We start from the raw sequence: 7,697 nt of genomic DNA, 5'->3' as shown, positions 1-7,697 counted from the left end.
TATAAATCTCCTGGTTAAAGCTCCTGTAAGGAACTTTTGGTTTGTGTAGATTTTGGCGCCCCCTGTCGACAAAGGGAAACCTTATTGCTGATTTTATCATGCCCATGTTTTGGTAGTGTTTTTTTAACACCTCCTGCTGTTCCTCTAAGGTCAAATGCATTGAAAAATGTTGCAGCAAAAATGATACACTGTTTTGGTGTGTTCTGTAACTGACTTTGTCTGACACCTAACCCACCCAGCAGTGGATTCAGGCATCAATAATTCCAAACTAGAAATGATCAGCCATGTTGCTGGTGGTCCTGTTTCCTTGTGCAGCTCATTTAGAGGCATCAATATTGACAACACTTTGATGGTTCTGAATAGATAGATAGATAGATAGATAGATAGATAGATAGATAGATAGATAGATAGATAGATAGATAGATAGATAGATAGATAGATAGATAGATAGATAGATAGATAGATAGATAGATAGATAGATAGATAGATACCTGGCTAAGGGAAACAGGTGTAAAAGAGCTTTCTTATGAGTGAACCAGATGTTAGCATTTTTTAAACGACTGGCTGCAGTTGGCTGAAGCTGCCCCTGCCTGAAATACCTGCACAATTGCGGGGTTTGCAGACGTTATGATTGTTATTTGCTCTGAATAATAAAAGCCCTTTTTTAAGCGTCTGCAGTTTCCCCCCCGGTCCAAGTAAAGGTTTATATGTGGGATGCTCTGGTTTCCCCCCCTGCAGAAGGCTGTGTGCAGCGCCGTCCAGGCTGCAGGTGAGCTGTAATTAAGCAGAAAGCAGACATTATGGAGCAGAAGAGCTGCAGGGAGACCCAGAGCAGCAGCTTTCTGCCATCTGATCCACCAGCAGCAGCAGACACGTTGCACAGTCTGAAGCTGGCCAAGCAAGCCTCTAATTCACTCCTCCTCTCTCTCTCTCTCTCTCTCTCTCTCTCTCTCTCTCTCTCTCTCTCTCTCTCTCTCTCTCTCTCTCATACACACACACACACACACACACACACACACTCTCACACACACACACACACACACACACACACACACACACACACACACACACACACACACACACACTGCAGATACCTTCACATTATCCATGTGTCTGCCTGTTCCTTTTTTTTTTTTTACAGGGAAGAGGATGGAATGCAAGCCGTCTTTCAGGAAGAAAGAGAGGCGAAAAAGAAGAAGAAAGGGAGGAAAGTGCCACCTCATCATTCCCTGGTTCGACCTCCAGCTCTGATCGGATCTTCAGAGTCACAAAGCAACACACTCGACACACACACTTGCACTCACATTGGGTTTCAGCTCCAATGTATCTCTAATAGAAATAACATATTCAGCTCATTTCAGAAGCAAATGACAGAGACTTAACTCATCACTATTCAGCTGTGTTTTCTACAGAATGGTGTGCAATCTACTGAAGAGCAACTCCAACTGTGTGTCCTGTCAGTCAATCTCACTTCATACATCATACTGACCTCTGCTGAAAAGCAAGTTCTGGTTTGTCTTTTGAAGTTAACGACTTCAATAGCCAATTAGAAACACTTAAAGAGTGCCGATAAGATAAGTATCACTATCTATAAGCTGTATCGGTAAAATCTTAACAATAACCTTCCCTGCTCCTATTTTTTATACAGCCCAAGAGCCAAACATCCATATACGTCTCACAACAGATGGTGGAGACCAAAACGGATCAAGAAGAAGAGTAATTCATTGTCGATCATTTATTATTTTTTAACGGTGCACCATCTACAAATCTAGCAAACATAAGCTCCTGCATGTCTTGTACAATGACTTGTGCTTCACTGCATCACATGTACAAACAACTGGTATAAGTCAGAAACTGGACACATTTTTGATCAAACTACCAACATAAGGGTTTCTATATGCAACATGAAACTGCTCTATACATGTATTTTCTATATAATAGCTATTCTAGTTCATGAAGCTCAATACAGACATGAAACTTCCAATTAAGAGTGTGTTGATTTCTTAACGTAAACTCTGGTTAAGGCAAATGTGGGTCAAGCTGCAGCACAATAAAGCAAAGTATTTTGCCTCTTTGCAGTCTGGTCCAAATGTGTTGTATTTGTGGAGATAATGATTGTTTTCACATCCCTAAAAACATTCTGACCCTAATTAAAGAGCACAGGATAATGTACATTTGGCTTTAAGCTTTAAGGGTTTGATTCCTAAAAAGTTGTGCATAGCAGTCATAACACGCACAGAGCTTTGAGCCGTGAGTTCAGCCGCTGGGTCAGCCGGAGGGGTTTATGTTTAGCATGTTGCAAGGTCACGCCAGGTCTTACAAGCAGAAAGGTTTGTTTGACCCCTGAGACAAACTACACACACACACACACACACACACACACGCACGAGCGCGCACACACACACTCACACACAGACACACACACACACACACACACACACACACACACACACACACACGTTGAGAGCTGCAGTGCATACATTTAACTAGAATCTAATTCAAGCATATTGCAAAGCTATTTAGCAATAAAGTTGGCGTGGTCAGAGGAGCGAAGAATTCAACTCTGTAATTTCAAACGTTTCCATGGAACAACAGTCAGACAAAAAAAATGTTGAAATGTTTGTGATTCCTACACAAAAAGAAAAACATTGATGTCACGTTAATTACATCTAGAGGCCAAGAGAAGGTAGACACTCAGGGGAGAAAAACATATCACAGCATGACAAAACATATCCTGATAACGAAAATGATACTTCAATAAGGGATTTCTTTACCATCAAGGACCACCTTGATACCAGAGGTGATTTTGGGCTATTGCAATGTGGCAAGGATAAACTCAGGGTTAATTCAAAGCAGTATGTAACTTGTTAAATAACCAGTTTGGTAACAATTTTTTTGTGTTGAAACATTGATTGTACTGAGGAAAGGACACAATGGGAAGTACTTGAGTGAATAATTTTGTTTGAGAGAAGACAAAGACTGAATGATACAGATACAGACAATATTATCATTGTTCCTCCTGCTAGCTAGCTAATGTACAATTCATACATTAACCGATTGAGTCCAACGCTAAGAATCACAGCAAGCTAGTTAAGCTATCACCAACCATTTGTCTGTACTCATTTTGATAAAGATAAAAAGATGAAGCTTGTAATGGCTCAGTTTTCTTTAACAAGAAGAAATACTGTAATTTAGTCCCATACTTGTAAGATTTAAACCAGTTTATTGTTCTAGAACACTAAACTAGAACAATAAACTGGTGGTGTGGTAATTTTTCATCACAGCGGGAAGCAGGAAAACAATGCGGCGGCTCAACTATGGTGCACCAAAAGAGACAAAACTGCATTTTGTACAAGCAAGATCTACAAATGTACCCAGTATTTGCTTCATTGAAGCACATCATCATCTGAATAAAGGCAGACAAGCTGTTAATCACTCACGATTAAGGTCTGATATCAATACATAAATTATTTTTAAATCAAATGCAGTTTTGTCCCTTTTGGTGCACCGTAGTTCAGCTGCCACAGTGTCTTCCTGCTTCCCATTGTAATGAAAAATTACAACACCACCAGTTTATTCTTCTATTTTACCTCCATCTACACAGCCCCATGTCTGAGCTGTGGAACAATCAGGGAGTTGCTGTTGTACTGCTAAAATCTACAAATGTAAATCATATTTGCTTTATTGAAGGGCATCATTATCAATGATGGCAGTCCTAAAGCTTTGTGTTTAAGATGCATTCAGGTCAGGGATTTGGATGTGATCTAGTCTCCTGTCCATGCCCAAAGCCCTTGTTAATGAAAGTCTGACACTAGCCTCAGAGGTGTTGAACTCTGTTATTCTTCAACAGAAGCACTATATGTTTGTAATGCTGCTGTTATGGCTTGCTACTTTTCTTCTTTTCACCTCGTGTATGCATTATTATATCCTATGGTTTTGTCACTACCCTAAGAAGCAGGAAAAATGATTACATTAATTTATACTATATGTATAAAAAAGAAAAATAAGATGTTCTATCTGACTTGACTGAAACCATATAATGTGTTCTTATGGAGAATAATTACATTTTTCCATAAAATATACAATATTCTATTGTATTTTCTGTTAGACAGTTGAAAAGGTGAAAGAAAGGTAACAGAGACGTGTCACAAAATCCACGCTGAAGAATGAAGGGACAGAGCACAGGTTTGAAACTGGCCTGATGTGAGGAAAGGAGATGGAACTGTTGGCTGAAGTGAGCGAAATGAAGAAGAGTCAAATTCTTTTTCATGGAAAATCTCTGACAAAGAGTTTGAGGAAGCAGTAGCACATTTTTAAGGAATTCCTTTCACAGCCCAAAGTAATGATTTACCACAATTCAATGAGATATATACAGGTCAAAGTAATCCAATTTAAACCCAATTTAGAATGTTATATTACAGGATAACAGACAAACAAAATCCAGCCAAGACTGAATAAAACTTTTCAGATTCAAAATTAAATACCTCTCAAAGCAGCAAAGAGACTTATTTAGCTATTGGTGCTTCTTTTTAAGACATCTGATGGAGGTTATTCCAAAACAGTATTGGCTTTCATTTTAAACACTGGTAAAGGTCAAACCATCATGCAGGGACAGAATGAACTCTGAACTTAAGTTCTTGATATCAACCCTATAGGTTTGTTTTTGGTTAGGAACTAGGGCTGTGGGGCAATGGTTTGGCCTAGTGGTTTAGTTGCACACCCAATTTTCAGAGGCTATAGTCCTTGACCTTTTGTCTCTGAATAAAGCCATACAAGCTGTTAATTACTTACAATTAAGGTCTGATATCAATACATTCATTATTTTTCAATCACATGCTGTTTTCTCCCTTTTGGTGCACCATAGCTGAGCTGCCGCAGTGTCTTTCTGCTTCCTGCTGTGATGAAAAATTACAACACCACTCTGCTTTTTAATGGTGCATTGGTTCACATTGTTAATATGGACTCTAAAACTCTTGAAATACAAAATAATGGAATTTTAAACATGGATTAACTATTTACATTCAGCGATTTATTGTGATTAAAAAATAATAATAATTGTCAGCTCTTTTAAGAACACTGGGGCAAAGTTAAGCACACTTGAATGCTGATATGCTTGTGAAAAATAACTCACTATATGTTGTCCTCAATATTAAAGTTGTACATGATTAAAAGCTACTGCATTCATCTGAATTTTGTGAAGTAGTTATATATTCATATCAAGGAATTCCAAGAAAAAGAGCATCATGAAGAAAAAATTGTTTTGTGCCAAGACTTCATTTATCATATAATCATTATTTATTTTAATAACAAGTCAAAGGTTTCATTAGAACTTTTCTTGAACACTTTCTCAAAAATAAAAGCACCTAGGTAGCCCAGTGATGTACGTTGTTTGCACTTCTCATGTGAAAGTATATCGTCAGTCTACAGCGGAGGGAAGTGAAAAACAGAGACAACTGTTAACAAGCTGTGAATGTAGTTTCACTTGTACCTGTGATACAGTTGACACGTAAACGTTAACTTGCTCACTCGCACACATACACAAACACACACAGTAGTATGTAGTTAACACCCAAGTCAGTGCCCAGTATTATCTGGTTGTCAGTATGTACTGATGTGAATTTCAGGGTGATTTTAGTTGTATTTTGTTAGTTCAAACCACAATACATTTCATGAAACACAAAACACATTTAAGATCACAGCAAAGGTAGATCAACCCTTGTATTTGTTTGTTTGTTTGTTTGTCTATTTTTAATGGACATAAACCAGGTCAGTGTGATTTCCTGTGCCTGTTGTTTATTGGTCTCTACCTGTCCTGGCACAAGTTTAAAACTCAGTGTGGGAGGATTGAAGATGAAGCCCAAAATTCTACATTCATATGATGTCATTTTCAAAATCCTAAAAACATTCCTGTAAATAATATCAGAATAACTGGTGACAGAAGGTAAATGGCTGGGACTCTATGACAAAGTACAGCTCTGCTCACAGGACACCTGTTGGTCTCGGTCAAGAGGTTAGAAAATGGTTCACTTGGGAAAAGCTGGTATTGTAACCGATTTAAGGCTCAAACATGAAACTTTAAGGGAGCCACTCCAGTTTTATAGATGTAAGGAAATGTAGCAGAAAAAAAATATTTGATTGTCTCTTTGGTTATTCAGAATCTCTCTTATGGTCATTGTGTGTCCTTTTCTACTTCCTTTCTTTTTTATTTAATAGTTGCTAATTGTGTGTCTTGTTTGGGTTGTTTAATGTCTCTTTTGAGTTTTTCAATGTCTCTGTTGGTTAGTTTGGTGTCTCTTGGTCCTTTGTGTGTCTCTTTTGGTTGTTTTCTGTCTCCCCAGAGTTGTGTTAAATCTGAATTATGTCCATTTTGTTGTCATTTTGAGTTGTATTTTATCTTTTCATGTCATTAAAAGGGTTCTTTGGTTCTCTTTCATCACTTACCTGATTTTGGAAAATATATTTGAAGAGTCACTTGAATCAGACATGCTTGTCCAAAAGCCTCCTAAGCCCTTCTGACCATGCACAGTACCCAGACCTGTTTTACTTCTTCCCACAGGTACTCCATATTTAATTTAGTAAAGGTGATTGACAGGGGACAGAATTCCCCCCCAAAAGCATGTGTCTAATCTTCTTTGAAACAAACCTTATGGACTATAAATCATGTCCAAAGCTTGTTATGTAAGTTATGTTAGAGTTCTTCACTTCTACATCTGAATACGAGACCCTGCTTCAGAATTCCAGAAATGCTAAACTTTTGGTAGATGAGGGGTTGTTGTTGCTGAGCAGAGAATAATAACAGTAATAGTACCAATAGTGTTAATAATAACCATCAAAGCAAAAATAATTTAAAGGGGCCACACGACCATCTGAGAGCATCTGGAGGTTTACAATGGAGTGTAGTGTAGGTTTAAGAGCACTGTTATTGACCTTTTCCATGGAAGCTGTTTTGGGACAAATGTAAACCCCCTTCAGTGTGCTGTTTGATTTTAAATCGCTGCAAAGCAACATTTGAGTCCTCCTTATTACGTTATAGAATCAGCAAATACAGCAAATTAGTGTTACAATTGGAGAGAAACATTTCATTTTCTCTGATCCTTTCTTTTTTCTATTGAGTGTTTTTGTCACATAGGGGAAACATGGAGGAGGACCCATGTGCATAACAAGATTTTGAAAATAAAAGAACAAACAAAAACTACTTAACAAAGCTCTGAGAGGCTAAATCCAAAAACTCCAAAATAAAACACAGGGAACACGAGGAAACACCGGGAGAAAGCAACACACAGAACACAATGAAGATGTGCCGTGTCCCAACACAAGACAGGGGAAACAGAGGAACTAAATACACAGAATTAACACAGGTGTGGAGACGGGACAAAGGTGAAACGTATGAGGTTAATCAAAAAGGAGGGAAACACACAAGGGCATGAAGTAACACTAAAATGAAACAAAGGGATCAAGAATCCAAGATCAACTCATGACAGTTTTGGTGTCTTTAAGCTTTTTATTTTGGTTATCAGCCCAGAACAATTCACAGTCTTGGTTCAGTCTCTCTGCTCTCATCAATCGATTTTGAGAGGCCGGTGATTGCAATAGACAAGAATGAACAAACCAAGTGTACACTCCCTGTTATTTTTGACTGTTGAAGAGAGTTCACAGTGAGAAATTACAAATCCTTTTAATTTTACTGTATTAACATT

This window comes from Notolabrus celidotus, chromosome 20 (genome assembly GCF_009762535.1).
Source record: "Notolabrus celidotus isolate fNotCel1 chromosome 20, fNotCel1.pri, whole genome shotgun sequence".
In the NCBI taxonomy this organism is placed as follows: Eukaryota; Metazoa; Chordata; class Actinopteri; order Labriformes; family Labridae; genus Notolabrus; species Notolabrus celidotus.
This window is presented reverse-complemented; position numbering follows the sequence as displayed.